The sequence below is a fragment of the Pleurodeles waltl genome, chromosome 4_1 (genome assembly GCF_031143425.1).
Source record: "Pleurodeles waltl isolate 20211129_DDA chromosome 4_1, aPleWal1.hap1.20221129, whole genome shotgun sequence".
In the NCBI taxonomy this organism is placed as follows: Eukaryota; Metazoa; Chordata; class Amphibia; order Caudata; family Salamandridae; genus Pleurodeles; species Pleurodeles waltl.
Window position 1 is genome coordinate 772,893,817 of NC_090442.1, and position 17,784 is coordinate 772,911,600.

Sequence of the window (17,784 nt, forward strand, 5' to 3'; positions counted from 1 at the left end):
GAGACCTAGCTGGCGATGTCCTCCCAATGAGGGAGGAGTGCCCGTCAGACCTTGACCCCCTTTATAGCCTGCATTTTGGCTGTGGCCTACCCTGAGGTGGATGAGCATTTGAGGGCAGCACAGCAGCCACAAGGGGGTAAATACTGACTACAGACATTTAAATCCCTCTGCCAGTTCAGTATCTCATGTGTAAGTATCTTAACTGTAACAATGTAGTAAGTGCCAAAGGTAAAGGGTCTCCTAGGAACACATAGAGGTACAGTAGGTACCACTGATACACAGGTGTGGACATGGTATTGTGTAAAGGGAAATATAACTCACCTATGTTAAGCCTATTGCATAACAGCATGTGGTGATGCACATGTGACTGTGTCGTAGGTGTACCTCAATATTGCCATACATAAGTGTAATCCGCTGTGTCATCCTTCCCACGTACTGATCCATAGTCCCAGATATCCTGTTTATAAGTTGTCCAGCTCTTTGGTCTCAGTCCATTCCTATTCTACTGGATCTAGCTCTATGTGCAATATAGGGTCTGACGGGTGAGGAACAGGCCAAATATTCCTGAGTTGTGAAATAGATGTCAACTTCATGTGAGGGTGTTAGCTCATTCAGATAGTTCACATGGCATACTTGCTACACTTACTCAGATGTGTGAGGAGGTGTCCCCAGTGTTAAGTGTGGACGGTACTTTGGCAAATGTGATGTTTAATCAGGGTGGACATAGTCCATGATGAAAGCATGGTGGTAGTTATACATTCCTAGTGGTTGACATATCATAGACATGTGAGTTCAGAATAGCTGTGCCATGTATGTGGTACTGAGAAGGTAAGTGGCTAGCCTGCTATTCACTTGGCCAATTTATTTTGCCCATCCTACATAGGGCATCTCCTATATAGGAACAACATACACTGTATTTTGTCAAATTCTTGTGTACATTGGTGCTTCCCGCCATTTGTAAGATTTAAGATGTAGGTTTGGCATACTTACTTTGCTATTCTGAATATGTTTTGAAGTATTTTGGTATGGATAAGCTCTTTTAACCATGACTACTTTGTGTTGCTGGTGTTGTAGTTGACAGTTACGTGTTGGTGGAATGGTATATGTTGTCAGTCAAATTGCTGGACTCTAGGAGTATGTGTCAATCTTGGTTGCTGTAGATGTGGTTTATGTCAGTGTAACTGTACTCCAGAGATGTAAGGTGAATCATGTCTGAAGTATTGATAGTGATGTTGGTCATTTGATCAGGTCATCTTGAGGTTGCTACTCAGCATGATTACTGGAATTGTAAGTGGCCTCCATGCACACAACAGGTGTCCATCATATTGAAGGTGTTGGCATGCTCCCTGTGACTGTCTGTGAGTGTATCCTGTGTCCTAAGTAGACCCCTATTGCAGGAAATGACTTTGTTTTCTTTGTGAGAATGATGAAGATGAGTAGGTTCTGATTGTCTGTACAATCCTTTGCCAAAAACACAGTTGATACATGTGTTGGAGAAATGGTTTGGGAGTCTATCATACTTCAAACTTGGATATGCCAAATGCTGTTAATGCATCTGAGTCATTTGCCATTGTGAATGTTTTAGACACAGTTACATTTTAGAGATGTCATGGCTAAGCAACATGCTGTGTGGAAATTAGATTGTGATAAGGTGACTTTCATTGAATATGACATCTGGCAATGGACTGAGCAAGTGTAGATTTGGAGTAGGTATGAATTTGACATCAAAATTAACACTGATTTCCATTTATGGTTTGTTGTTTCACACTGATGCTCTGTTTAGGGACACACTTATGTTGACAAATCATCTTGTGCTGGAAGTGTGTGTTTTATCTGTACTGATAGGATGGTGATGTAGTGGTCAGATACTAGGCTCATGTTGGGTGTGTCATCATTCTCATATAGGGTTGTGAGAAGTATGTTGTTTTGACATGACGTTGGCTCAAAATCTTTCCTACCTGGAGGTGATTTACACATAAATGTGATGTTACTTTTGTGTATGGTGAAGGAGATGGGGCACAGCTGAGTGGGGAAGCTGCTGGCCACGGGACCCAGAGTGCTGATACCACTGACACCGAGGGACCCAGAGACAGGATCCAGTTCTTCATCATCAGAATCCTCTTCCAGTGGGACATTCCCTGGTGGTGGCGGACCCATCTGGGACCACCCCAGCACCATCTAAGTCCAACACCCCCTTACTACCACCGCCTTCCCTGTAGTTCCCCACCCAGTTGGCCATGCCCACTCACCCAAGAAGGTGGGCGTCTCCTTTGCCACTGGCACCTCTGCCCCTGGCCCCGTCAGCCCTGCTGCCCTCAGTGAGGAGGCTATTGACCTCCTGAGGTCCATCTCTGTGGGTTAATCGACCATTGTGAATGCCATCCAGGGACTGGAAACTCTAGTCCAATCAAGTATTGCATTTCTGGGGGGCATTCACTGTGCACTGGCTGGCCTACAGAGATCCTTTCAGACTCTGGCCTCTACACTGACGGCAGACAGTCACCTTTGTCTCCCGTCCCCCTTCCAGCTACCTCTTCCCAATCCCAAACCCCTCTTTCCCGACCCAGCCAAAGCACACAGATAGACAGGCATGCATCCACCACAACATCCAAGGGTAGCTCAGACAAACACAAGCACCACAAGACACACCACTGGCATGCACACAAGCAACACTTAGACACTCACACAGCAACAGTCACAACCTGCCCTGACACCACCATAACTCCCAGTATCACTGACACCACACCTGACACACCTGCAGACACTACACCAACATTCACTGATCCAGCCACCACACCAATCCTACTCACAGACAGCACAACAGCAGACCCTCAGACATCCACCCCAGTCACCACACCCACGGACACCACAACCACTGACACACCTACATCCACCACATCCACCATACCTGCAGTCACCCACCCACTACAGCATCCCCAGCACCTCCACATCCCATCATCCAAAGACACATAAACTCCCGCGCTCAACCACCCAACAGGCACCCACAACCCACAAACATACCTCGCACAGACATGCACCCAAGACATCCACAACAACAATTCAGAAAACCACTCCCTCTTCCTCCACACCCAAACCCTTTTGCCATGACCATCCCCGTGTGTGTAAGAAATCTTTCCTTTCTGAGTTTATCCTTTTCCCCACTCTTCTCCCACCCTGTGATACCCCTAAATGTTCAGTATCCCTCCCCAAGTCCGGCCCTGCTACCTCCAAGACCTCCCCTTCTCCCCCTGCAAGTATCCATGCTCCTCCCCCTGCCAAGAAGTCTACTACTCCTAAAAAAAACTAACCCTCCCCTAAACCTAAGATGAACTCAATACCCCCCCAATCCAGATCCCAAAGGCCCCCTCCAACACCTAAACCCAACCCCCCTCCACTCTGCCCCCCTGACAACCGCTAAGGTGCCTGCTTGCCACCCTGATGCCCCTACCTGTGGCGGTTACATGGCCGTCAGGAGTCAAATTCGGGGCACAGATATGTGTCCATGTTTGCATTGACACTCTTCTTCATGGACTGGCCTATGGCCTTTGTTTTTCCAAGTAATTTTGTTTAATAATAATTTGAGCCAACCTGTTGTTGGATTCCTGCTTCACTCTTTATCATGCATTTCTTTATCTAGTATGGAGGTGTTCATGGCTGACATTAGTTGTGTGTCTGTATGTGTGTGTGTGTGTGCTGCTTGGGATACCTGTGTTGTTTAGCCAGTATGTGAGGTTGTGTGCAGTGCTTTTGTCTGAAAGTGGTAGGGTGTGTGTTGTGTGTTGGACATTTGTGTGTTCAAGATTTTTTGTGGTCCTGGGATTGAGTGTTGTTTGTGTTGAGATGTGTTTGTTGGTGTGTTGGATGGCTTTGCGTGCTTCGACTGTAAACGTGTGCGTGTTTTGAGCATGCTATGTTAGATACGATGTTCTGTATAAGTTGTTCGGTAAGTAGTATGGTTGTGTATTTGTGTGTATTTTTTGCCTTTTGGTGTTACGTTGTGTTGTATGTGTGATCTGTCACTGGGTAGTGTCCCCTATGGTTCCCTGCCATGAGATTAGAGTTGGTGGGGTTGTGTTGTGGTTGTGACATTTTGTGGTGTTGTGGGGTACTGTGTGAGTGTGGGCCTTTGCAGTGTTTCCGTGCATACCTGTGTGTGTTTGTGACATGTGTTTGTGTGCGTGTATGTGTGTTGGCCGTAGCATGGTTGTTGTGTATATGCGAGTGTGTGTGTGGCTGTATGTGAGTGCGCGTGTTTGTGTGCTGTTATGTGTGAGTGTTGCCTTTGCACCGTTCCCGAAGTATGTTGTGTGAGTGTACATAAATGACAAAATACAATAGTACCAGGTAAGTGTGTGTAATTGATGTTGCTGTTGTCGTCGTCGCCTCAGATTCTGGAGTCGTTGGGCGAGCAGGAGCAGCGGGAAGATGTGTAGTTCAAGTTCCGTGGCAGCTCCGGACGAGTATGGCTTCCTGAAGGTGAGTGCCTCCTTTTATGCAGTTGGTTTCCGCCTGGGTTTCCGTGGTGGTGCGATCGCGGAGGAAACCATGGCGGTGTGTAACCTCGTAATATGTCCTTCAAAAACATGGTCTCCCCTGGCCTGCAGGTGGCTACCATTGTCTGTGGTGGTCTGACTGCAGTGGCGGTGCCGGCAGTGCTTTGTCTGTATTCTGTTGTGAATCCCACCATGGTCATAATTTGGCAGTCTTCTCCGCCAGCCTGTTGTTGGTATGACCGCCGCAGCCAACATTACTGTCCTGGGACTGCCAAACTCGTAATGAGGCTCTGTGTCTCTTGCGAACCAGGCCTCCTGCAGTTCATAGTCCCCATTGATCAGCTGGTCTTCCTAGGAGTCAGGATTCTTCTGCTTTTGTATCGCTGGAATACAATACAACCACTTGACCCTATGAGAGAAGTTTCAGTACTTTGAGTTTACTTATGCAATCAGGAGGCTAACCATTTGACCCTTTGAGAGCAGTTCAAGTCACTTGGTTGCCAGCAGGAGCTAGGAGTCCCTGAGTCTTCTCCTTTCGGCAGTCGACAAAGTCCTTTTCTTTAAACATGCTTTCTTCTTAGGTCCAGGAACGTTCTTAGGAGGTGGCGGTGTGTAAAAAGTCTTACTGTGTTCACTAGTCAGTGTTGAAGAATTCCCTGTTCTCATCTTGACTACTTTTTCACAGTATCCTCTTCTCCTTTTTTAGGACTTCCTTGTTGGTTTACTGCAAACATTCCCAGGAGTCCCAGACAAGGTTTATTTTGCAATCATCCACCTAAAGGAGCTCTAGTCCTTCCCCTAGCTGCTCCCTTATGCAGATGATGTGTGCTTTCCTTTGTGAGTGCTAATACTGGATTTCCCCCCTGCAGAGGTTAGAGACAGAAAGGCTGGGAGGGCCCTGCAAATGAGTCTTAGCAATTCTAGCCAGTCCCTCTTGCCATCTTCAAGTCAAAGGAAGAACTTTAAAAAATGCCCTTTACTCTTCCAACTGCTCCGTTGCCCTAGATGGCTAATGCCAACTAAATAGACACTTATTTAAAACACCCCTGCATCCCGTGGCCCAGAGGCTAAGCCATTGTTCTTGGTTAGTAAGGTTACTAGCAGTCAACCAATTATATATATTGTGCCTCCATAGGAGGGCAGTGTGGGCAAATCCGTTATAAACTGGTCTTTTCTTAGGCAACACAAAGTACATTTTCTTCAAGTTACATTTCCACTAAAGTTATCAAACATCTACTTTTACCGTTGCATTAGATTTTTAAATGAAGTGAAAAATAACTTTACAAAAATGATATAGTTTTAGTTGGTTGTCACAAAAGTACCGAACACGGCAAACAAAGGTGATACAGACAGTCTTCTTATGCATTATCATCAGAGAGTATTGGCCCGTAAGGCTCAACTTCACAATAGATTGACCGAGGGGTTTCTTAAGGCACACAGACTTAACATCCACTGTGAAGATTACCATATGAGCACTGTTGATGACGGTCAGCCTTGTAACATCTAATCCTTATAAGTGGAGGGGTGGGGGTTTAGTCCAGTTTCACAGTGACGCCTCCTTCAGGGGACCCCAGCCCATAGTAAGTTCTCCACCACCCCTAAGTCTGATCCAGCTGACACATGCAGCCTGTACCCAAGTATGTCACTTTCTCCACTGCCATGCAGAGGGTCATCCCGTGCTGCCATTCCCGCAAAGTGGGTCCCTCTGCTGCTCCCCATCTGTCTTGGCCACTACCAAGGCCAGGGAACTAAAGAACGACTTGAAACGTGGTATGTCGACATCGCTCGGAATTCACAACAACACAAACCCCGGTTCAAGACGTAGGGGGATCTTCCAGAATGGCCGAAAGTTCCCAAAGGATTGTAGTCTAGTATGTTTTAATACTGGGCAATCCCAGATCGTGTGTAGAAAGGTCCCTACTGCTTTTTTGCAGCGTAGGCTTGTCGGGCCGCCACCCTCCCCATGACATTTAGGTTATTGCGGTCGTAGTAAACCCTATGCAAAATTTTGAACTGTATCAACCGGAGGCGCAATTTTATTGCAACTACATGAGGGTGCATAAATGCTGCTGCTGCTTCCCAGTCAATGTCTTCAATTTCTCCAATATCCCTTTGCCACCTTGCACGTAATTGGCCTAATGTTTTTGGCATGTTATTATTCATTGTTCTCTACGTGGCAGAGATTGCCCCTTTGCCTAGCTTGTCCAGCAGCATCCGAACCTCCAGTGGGGCATAGTCGGGCAGTTCTGTCCCTACCAGCTCCTCCCCTTGCCAGGCATGTCTCAATTGTGCGTATTTTAGGAACTGGGACGGGTGCAGATTGAATTCTTTTTGCAGTGCTAGGAAGAGCATAATATCTCCCTGTTTCATGATATCTCCCACCTTAGAGATACCGATAACATCCCATAATTCAAAGCCCTGTAGTTTTGAAATCTCCCAAAACCAGGTCCTTTTCCACAGGGGTGATTCTTTGGTAATTTTGCAGTCCCAGCCTACCGCCTAGGTGGCTTTTCCCCATGCTTCCAGCGCCACTTGTGTTGCAGGCGGCAGCACCTGGACACCCCTCCCTCCGTACAAATAATGTATGTGTGTTTTGCCTTTTAATAACGCTCGTTTGAGCCAAAATGTTGGGTGCTCTTGCGGCAATAGACCCAGTTGTTGATACTAACCAGATGTGTCTCTCAGTAAGAGCCTTCAGTATCAGGGAGAGCAAGTCCCCCGTTGTAAGGGTTGCGTTGCAGAGTTTTAAGAGCAATTCTCGGATGGCCCCGTCCCATAGCAGGCTCAGCAGTTCCTCGTTGATTTTAGTAAACAGTGTTGAGACACCGGATAACAGGTGTTCTGGAGCACGTATAGAAATTTGGGGAGCGTGATCATTTCAAACAAAGCTGCTCGCCTCATAAGGGTGAGCGGTAACCCCCTCCACCGTTGGACGTCTGCTTGAAAATCTGAGAAAACTTTTCACACATTGCACCGTTCTCTGCTTGTAGTGATGAACATCCCCAGGTATCGAAACCCCTCTTTTGCCACCCGAAGTCCCTGTGGTACGACGGTGGCAGTGACGTAGCGAGGGGGGTGCAGGGGGGGGCCGGCCGCACCGGGCACAACATCTTGGAAGAGACTAAATCCACGGGTTAGGGGGCGCAAATTACTTGCCTTGCCCCGGGTGCTGACAACCCACGCTACGCCACTGGACGGTGGGGCTCGCATATAGCACCGACTTGTCCCAGTTGATCTTATATCCTGAGTGTGCCCCATAGTCACTTATTAGTGGGAAAAGCATCGGGAATAGAGGATTCTGGATTAGTGACATATAGAAGGACGAGATTTTTTCCTCCTGGCCATCTGCCTCGGAGATGCGGAACCCACCAATCCCGGGGGGTAGTCACACTGCACATGCCAAGGGCTCCAATGTCAGGGCTAACAGGAGCAGGGACAGAGGGCAGCCCTGTCTGGTTCCCCTTTCATTGGTGAACGAGGCCGACGTTTTCCCATTTATACTGACTGTTCCTAAAGGGTTTTTATAAAGTAGTGCTGCCCATTACCAGAAGTGAGGGACAAATCCAAATTTCAGTAGCTTCTGCTCCAAAAAAGGCAAGTAGATTGCATGGAACACCTTTTTGGCATCTAAGGAGAGGAAGACATGAGGGGCCAAACATGTCTGTACCATATTTAGCCAGGTACGTGTGTGTCTCAAGTTGAGGCGAGTTGCCCAACCAAGCATAAATTTCGACTGGTCCCAGTGGGTAAGGGGAGTGATTACATTTAGCAATAGGGTGGCCAGGACTGTAGTTTAGTCTCAACATTAAGCAGGGAAATTGGGCAATAGGATCCGCACAGGTTCCTGGGTTTCTGTTCCTTTGGGAGAACCACAATAGTGCTTCTGTCGAGGTCTGGGGCGAGTTCCCCTGTCTCTAGCCTATATAAATAGATTCAAGAGATGAGTGCCAAGTATGTTCGTATATTGTTTGTAGAATTCTGCGGGTATCCCATTAGGGCTGGAAGTCTTCCCGGGTCGCAGTTTAGTTATAGCAGCCTCCATTTCGGACAAATGTAGGTCTTCTTGTAGCAAGACGTGGGTGTCTTTATCAAGAAGTGGGGTGGAATGGAAGCTTTATGGTGGCCTATGTCGCCTGCAGTATGGAGAGGTCTTGCGTTTTTGTTGACAATGAGGGTGTCAGTGTCTTGTGCTACCCCACGTGTGTTGAGGATAGTGTGTATCCAACTCTTCTGATCAGCCATGCCAAAAGTCTGCCAGGCTTGTCTCCTGCTTCATGGAGATGGTGCACCATGGCCATCATATGCTTTTTTGCCCCTTCTTGTGCTAAGTCCCTGTATTCAGCTTGCAAGGTTGCAATTTGTCGAAGAGCTATGGGGTGGGTTTCCGCCTTAGGAGACCCTTCATGCTGGAGTATTTAATTCTCTAACCCCTCAAGTTCCTCCAGTTCTCTCCTCTTTTTGCATGATATTCTGCTCTGGGTCCTATCTCGTAACACTGTTTTATATATCCTCATTTACCTTATAGTAGAGTTTTGTATCCGTTTTAAGTCCACGCGATATATCCCTGTCCTGCAGCTGCCAAGCATTTAGTTTCCATTCTGTCTGGCGCCTGTCTCTGATACACCCTACCTGGACCATCAAGGGGGAGTGTTCGGACAGGCTTCTGACCACATATTCTGCCCTCTCAATTTCTCCTATTTCCCCCTTGGGTGTAAAGATGTAATCCATTCTCAAGTAGGCCTTATGGACCCCTGAAAAATAAGAATACTTTCTATCTGTCGAGTGTGTTCCGCCAAAGATCAACCAACCCCAACCTATCAGTGAATTGCTCCATGGGGGTACCCTGCAGGGGGTGGGGCGGCTGCGTTGTGGAGTGGCAAGCTCAAGGGTCTAACATCGTTGAAGTCCCCAGCCACTATGTGCAGTGTAGAGCTAGTCTCCAAAAGGAGTTCTGTCACTTTGGCCAAAGTGGACATTTGTAGTCTTGGAGGGGCGTATATACTCAGTAGAGTTATCTCAGACCGTCCCCTACGTCCCTGTATCCCACATATCTGCCATTAGGGTCTATCCAGGTTCGTGACATCTGGAAGGAAAGATTATTCTTCATCAAAAAAATGACCCCTCAGGTCCCCCTGGAGAATCCTGCATGTGCAAGGGTGGTGTATTCCCCCAACCGAGGAAACTACAGTGTGCCCCCTAGAGGTTGGTTTCCTGCAGGAAGACTATGTCGGGCATTTACATTTCACCACCAACCCCCTTTTACTCTTTTTTTACTCAGACCATTGACATTCCAGATCAAAAGCTTGAGTGACTAGTCCTTCATGGTATTAGGTCGTTGCATCTATGATAGGTTGATGTGTGAATTTCCATGTGTGTCCCTCAGACAGCGAAGCTGTAAGTGTATGCCTTAAAACAAAATTGAACAACTTAAACCAGAACTCATTAAACATCCCCCCAGCTGGCCTCCCCCACCCAAGCTCACACACATCCCCCCCACATAGAGCTACAGTTTCTTGATTAAAGCATGCATGAAGGAAGTATGATAGGTCTGTAGCCCTGTATCCAACATTTACATACAGTGTCCCCGTTGTTAGAATGGTAACAGCTAAACCAGCTAAACAAGGAGAAAAAGAGGGAAATGAGTGACAGAAATCTGACTCTGTGAAGGGGTGGCAAAGGGGGCTCATGGCATTCCCCATGGCTTTTGCTGGTTTTCAATTACGCCGTCGCCGTTCCTCCATATGGCCCAGTCACACCCACCGCGCCTTCCTCCACAAGGAAGGCCACGTCTGCCTGTTCTTGTTCCATGTATATTATTTCCTGGGCCAGCGGATGTGTGGTTTCCGATTCAGAAGGTGGGTCTCTCCCAAGAGCTACCAGGGTGTAGCCGGGCGATCCCGGCTACGAGCGGGATGAATGACGTATCGGCCGAGGCCGATACGTCATTTCCGCGTCTTCCCGTTGCCGGGGAGACGCGGTCCGAGAGCGGCAGGCAGGACGGCGTTGCCCGGGAAACGACGTCCGTTTCCCGGGCTGGAGTGCCTGAAGAGGGAGACGCGCTGCAAAGGAGAGGAGGCGGCGGAGTGGAGAGGACCACGGAATGAGAAAGAAGCAGACGAGGAGCTGGAGGAGAGGAGGAGCAGAAACCCAGGAGAGAAGCAGACGAGGAGCAGGAGGAGAGAAGGAGAGAAGAAGAGCCCCAGAGCCTGGCACCAGGAGACCAACAGGAGGAACGCTACCAAGTCAGCCACGACCCTGGAGGGTCGTGGCTAAACAAGGTACAGTCCATTTGGACTAAAAGAAGTGAAATTGAAGGGAAAGGGACTGGGGAGGGGTCATAGAGGAGGGTTGGAAAGGGAGGTAGAGGGAAGGGCACTATAACTAGTTCACCAGTGTCACTTGTTTCTCCACTCTAAAAACAATAGTTGTGTTTACACTACTTCCCTAAAACACTCCTCACCAGCACCAACCCCCTCCTTCCGTGTGTACCACCTCCCAGTCCAGGGATAGGAAAAGGGGATACGTCCCAAGTAAAAATCCATACTTACCTTAGCATTTTCCCTTCTGTTTCCGACATCCATCCGGACTTCGACGAGCGAGCGAGGCAGACGGGTCACCTGTAAAACAAGAAAGCCAGAACATATAACCACGAACCGGGGAAAAGATACGGAAGAAGAACAACTAACTAAAGAAAAGACTATAACAGTTGGGGTTTGGTGGCACATACCTTACTTCCCGCATAACTTAACAAAAATAAACCACTTACCACTAACTAACCAACGTCTCAGTGGTCTTTATACTGTTCGACCTGCGACAGTGGTGTCAGAAGTGGGATCAAAACCTGTGTGGCCTCCACGCAGTAATCGAACAGTATAACAATGAGTGACCAACCCTCGTTGGAGGATATGATAAAGCAATTGGCCGAGGGCCAACGTCATCTCCAGCTGGTGTGGGAGGCTCACCAGCGAGAAGCCAAAGAAGACAGGGAAGCGTTGCAGTCAGCTTTGAAAAGTCAGGCAACCATTCTTGCGAACAATCAATTGGTCCATGAGACGACTATGAAAAAATTGACTGAGACTATTGCTAGTAGTAAAGTACACCCCAATGTCCCAAGTTCTGTGTTACAGAAATATCAAGACGGAGAAGACCCCGAAGCCTTTTTTACTAATTTTGAGAGAGTGGCGTCATCCGCTCAATGGCCTGAGGATAGATGGGGTCAGTACGTCGCCCCCTTACTTACAGGGCTATTACAAGCAGCATATCAATCAGCAAACCCAGGGGGGACCACGCCATACCAAGAGATAAAAACTAGCATCTTAGAACGCGTGGGACATGACACGGAATACTATAGGGTAAAATTTAGAAAAATCAAATGGGGGCCGAATGAAGATCCCCGAACCTTTTATTATCGGGTAAAGGATTTGGCCATAAAATGGCTGGGTGCTTCCGGAAATAGTAGGGAGGAAGTGATCCAAACAATTGTCCTTGAACAATATCTAGAGTCCTTACCTACCACTACTAAGCACTGGATCCGTCAGCATCCAAAAGTGACTACTGAGATGGCAATTGATCTAGCGTGTGCTTATCATCGCTCCACGGATGTGAGAAATATGTCCCCCCGACCCAGCCTAAAACCAGGACCTTCCACTCCTAAAAATATGCCACAGACCTTTTCAGAGGAAACAGTACCTCACCGATTTCCTAACCCTCCCCCGGTAGCAGGACCCCAATGTTACAACTGTGGGGAATGGGGCCACATTGCCCGACTGTGCCCCAGAAAACAGGATAGTAGTGAGCCAATGGAAATCGGAGTTACGAGGCGACGGGTACTGTGTACCGGGAAAGGTAACCAGAAGTTTAAACAGCTTCTGAAAGTCAATGGAAAGACCATATGGGCCCTTATTGACTCAGGGTGTAGTCAGTCAGTGGTGAGAAAAGACGTAATTCCCATCGTTGATAAAGGAACCGAACAATGGGTGAATATATGTTGCATACACGGAGATAAGGAACAATACCCTTTATATGACGTCACCGTAGAATGGGGAAAACACCTAGATGTCTTACCAATGGGTCTAATGTCCAATCTGATTGAAGAGTGTATCATTGGAACTGATTCTGAACATTTCCAAGAAATTCTAGATTATGTTCGACAACCCAAACTGACACAGGAGTGGTGGAGAGATGCTCCTTTTTCTGATAGCAGTATAGAAAGCCCCACAATCAGGAGGAAGTTATCCCGTAGAGAGAAACGAATAGAAAAATTGAATTACTTGGGAAAAGAGAAATCAGGATCAAACACCGGCATTATTGCGGAAACCCATGAAGTCCCTGTCAGTTTTCCCCAACAACAAAGAATAGATCCTTCTCTCACCCATGCCTGGAAGTCGGCCAGAGAAGAAGAAACCGAAGAGGTGGGTCCCTACTTCCTCATTAAGAAAAACCTCTTATATCGGATAACCACCACGGGTACAGGAGAACATAAACAACAATTAGTGGTACCCGATCATTATAGAAATCAGGTCCTAACGATGGCCCATTGTCAACCCGGGGGAGGTCATTACGGGAGGGAAAAAAACGAAGAATATCTTCTTAGACGGTTCTATTGGCCGGGAGTGTTTGCTCACATACGTAAATATTGTTCCCAGTGTCCCAGATGCCAACTTACTGAACCCGGTAGACCTAAGAAAGCACCGTTAATGCCCCTACCCATAATAGACGTCCCCTTCAGTAGGATAGGAATGGACCTGATTGGACCTGTATTACCATCCACAAAGGGGTACACCTATATCCTAGTCATGGTTGACTATGCCACCCGATACCCCGAGGCCGTTCCTTTAAAAAGTATGACAACTAAGACAGTGGCCCAGGCAATGATAAATCTTTTTTCCCGAGTTGGGTTCCCACATGAAATACTTACCGACCAGGGGACTCCTTTTATGTCCACTCTTATGAAGCAAGTATGTAAAACCTTGGGTATCTCTCAAATCCGTACCTCGGTATATCATCCACAGACGGATGGACTAGTGGAACGATATAACCGAACAATAAAAACTTTACTGAAAAAATTAATGGAAGAGTCAGGGAGAGACTGGGATCAAAAATTACCCTTAGTATTATACGCCATCCGAACACATGAACAGTCCTCTACAGGCCATAGCCCTTTTGAGCTGGTGTTCGGAAGACAGCCGAGATCTCTTCTTGACATGGCCATCGAAACATGGGAGGAAGAGGGAGAAGAAGGGGGAAGGCCCCTTCTAGAATATGCTCACAATTTGAGGTCACAGTTACAAGGTCTATGGGACTCAGTCAAAGTAAATATGGAACAAGCTCAAACCATTCAAAAACAATATTATGACCGAGGGAGCAAGTTACGGGTGTTACAACCAGGAGATCAGGTTTTGATAATGCGTCCAACCTCAGAACAAAAACTAATCGCAAAATGGCAGGGCCCCTATAAGATAGTAAGAGCAGTAACTCCGGTTACCTACCTGGTTGAATTATCGCACACTCCCCCAAAATCGCAGATTTATCACATAAACCTCCTTAAAAAATGGGAAGAACCAGACCCTTCGAACACTGCCAGCGTACTAGCGGGATTCCTATGTCCCAATAATAAGTCAAGTATTGAGTTCTGTCCCACTGAAAACAGTAAAGGGGAAGATCTACCCACAGTAAATGAAACCTTAACAAAGGCAGAAAAAGAACAGGTATACCGCTTACTAGAACACTTTCGAGATTTTTTTTCATCATTACCAGGCAAAACCACCTTGATAACCCATAAAATAAGAACCATACCAGAGAAAATTGTGCGGTTACGGCCGTATCGTGTACCTTAGGCGAGAAAGCAGATTATAGAGGCTGAAATACAGAAAATGTTAGACCAAGGGGTGATTGAACCGTCCACTAGTCCCTGGTGCTCCCCGGTTGTTTTGGTACCAAAACCCGATGGCACCGTTAGATTTTGTATTGATTTTAGGAAACTTAACGAAAACTCCATGTTTGACACCTATCCTATACCCAGAGTTGATGACGTTTTAGAGAAGTTAGGAAAAGCCAAATATATGACTACCTTAGATTTGACAAAAGGGTATTGGCAGATTCCCTTAGCCACTGAAGATAAAGAGAAAACAGCATTTGCCACCCAGTCTGGTCTTTATCAGTTTACGGTGCTTCCCTTTGGTCTCCATGGAGCACCCGCTACATTCCAAAGGTTAATGGATAAACTCTTAAATCCCTTCCAGTCTTTTGCAGCAGCCTACCTAGACGATGTAGTGATTTTTAGTGAAACCTGGAATGATCATCTAAAACATTTATACCAGATTTTCCACACATTTTTCACCGCTGGGTTAACGGCTAATCCTAAAAAGTGCATCATAGGAACACCCGACATATTATACTTGGGCTACAAAATTAGTCAAGGGAATTTAAAACCTCAAACAAAAAAAGTAGAGGCCATACTTAATGCACCTAAGCCGACAACAAAGAAAGAGTTACGATCCTTCCTAGGGTTAGTAGGCTACTATAGAAGATTCATACCTGATTATTCTACACTAGCCGCCCCTCTCACGAACCTTCTGTCTAAGTCACATCCTAATAGGCTAGCGCCCTTTTCGGATCAACAGAACACCAGTTTTGACCAACTTAAATCCTTCCTAACCAAAGATCCAATTCTCCGATGCCCGGATTTTTCAAAACCTTTCCATCTCTATACTGATGCCTCAGATGTGGGTTTAGGGGGAGTATTGGCTCAACCCGATGGGGACGGTAGGGATCATCCGATAGTGTACGTCAGTAGGAAATTATTTCCCAGGGAACAACACTATCCGACCATTGAAAAAGAATGTCTGGCCATCAAATGGGCCGTGGATACCTTACAATATTACCTTCTAGGACGTCCCTTCATACTGTTTACAGATCATGCTCCCCTCACGTGGTTATCTGCCCATAAGGATACCAATTCCCGGATTTTGAGATGGTTCCTTGAACTGCAACCATTTTCCTTTCAGGTCCGTCACATCCCAGGTCACCAACAGGCCCCAGCTGACTATTTATCTCGTTTCCCAGACTCTGCTACGGTCCTCGAGCAGGACCTTTCATGGGGAGAGGTATGTAGCCGGGCGATCCCGGCTACGAGCGGGATGAATGACGTATCGGCCGAGGCCGATACGTCATTTCCGCGTCTTCCCGTTGCCGGGGAGACGCGGTCCGAGAGCGGCAGGCAGGACGTCGTTGCCCGGGAAACGACGTCCGTTTCCCGGGCTGGAGTGCCTGAAGAGGGAGACGCGCTGCAAAGGAGAGGAGGCGGCGGAGTGGAGAGGACCACGGAACGAGAAAGAAGCAGACGAGGAGCTGGAGGAGAGGAGGAGCAGAAACCCAGGAGAGAAGCAGACGAGGAGCAGGAGGAGAGAAGGAGAGAAGAAGAGCCCCAGAGCCTGGCACCAGGAGACCAACAGGAGGAACGCTACCAAGCCAGCCACGACCCTGGAGGGTCGTGGCTAAACAAGGTACGGTCCATTTGGACTAAAAGAAGGGAAATTGAAGGGAAAGGGACTGGGGAGGGGTCATAGAGGAGGGTTGGAAAGGGAGGTAGAGGGAAGGGCACTATAACTAGTTCACCAGTGTCACTTGTTTCTCCACTCTAAAAACAATAGTTGTGTTTACACTACTTCCCTAAAACACTCCTCACCAGCACCAACCCCCTCCTTCCGTGTGTACCACCTCCCAGTCCAGGGATAGGAAAAGGGGAGACGTCCCAAGTAAAAATCCATACTTACCTTAGCGTTTTCCCTTCTGTTTCCGACATCCATCCGGACTTCGACGAGCGAGCGAGGCAGACGGGTCACCTGTAAAACAAGAAAGCCAGAACATATAACCACGAACCGGGGAAAAGATACGGAAGAAGAACAACTAACTAAAGAAAAGACTATAACAGTTGGGGTTTGGTGGCACATACCTTACTTCCCGCATAACTTAACAAAAATAAACCACTTACCACTAACTAACCAACGTCTCAGTGGTCTTTATACTGTTCGACCTGCGACACAGGGTAAGACCATTTCTTTTCTGGATGTGCCTTGGTTTTTTGGTGTGCATGGCTGCGTCTTCCTCTGTGTCCGAGGATAATGCCAGGTCGCCTCTCCGTTCCCGCCTCTCCCGCGGTGTGCCTCCGCATCATTGCCTCCATCCCGATTCCAGCCTCTCCGCATGAGCCGTTGTGTCTTGGGTCTGGCTCCTCCCATAAATCGGGTACCTCCGCCCAACACTTCCTTTCCACTCCCTCTCGGCGGGGACATTCCTCCAGCCACTCCTAGGCTCTGGAGACCGAAAAAAGAAAGCTTTCCCCTCAAATATCACCTTCAGTTTCACCTGAAACAGGAGCATATAGTTCATTCAAATGGAACGAAGTTTGGCTTTGACAAAGTCAAAGGTGTGGCGCTGCTTCTGTGCCTCACAGGAGAAGTCTGGGAACACCATAATTTTTGTGTTTTCAAAGCAGATCTCCTCCATGTGTCGGACTTCCCTTAAAATCTTGACCCTACCCAGGAAATTTAGAAACTGTGCTACTATTAGAAGTGGTGGGGGGGCACCTGGGGAGGCCTAGTGTTCAGCACCCTGTGTGTACATTCTACAATGAAGCAAGAGGAGAAATGTTCCACCGGGAGGGAGACCTGCAGCCATTTGGTCAGAAAAGCCCAAGTATTAGGGCCCTCGGCTCCCTCTGGGAAGCCCACAGAAATGCAGATTGTTTCTTCTGGCATGATTTTCTGGGTCCTCTACCCTCCAGTATAGCTCTTTTGCCATGATGTGAAGTTCAAAGACTTCTTGTCTAAGATTTTAGGTCGTATCTTCCATCTCCAAGATCCTGTTCTCCGTTTTGGTGACTTGCTCAGACACGTTCTGTAGGTGTTGCCTTATCAGGGATATAGCTTAACAAACTCCTCTGATCATTCCTTCCAGGGCCTCTCAGGAAGACTGGATTGCTTGTAGCAAGGCAGCATTGTCTGGAACGTTTGGGCCGGCTGGTTCGACCTCCACTGTGGGTGCTGTCATTTTCGTATATCGATCGATCTTGCCCTGTTCGGAGGATTTAGGGTCTTTATCTTTAGACACAGTGCGTCTCTCGGAGCTCACCTATTTTCTATAGTTCAGTGCTACGGTTGAGTTTGGGGGGAGGTGAGCCTTTAGTTCTGGGTCCTGGCCGGGCAGCTAGCATCTTTTGAGGCGCAAGATGGTGCGTAATCCTTGGATTACTGCCTTCTCTGTCTAGTGGGGGACCCCCCGCTGTGTTTCA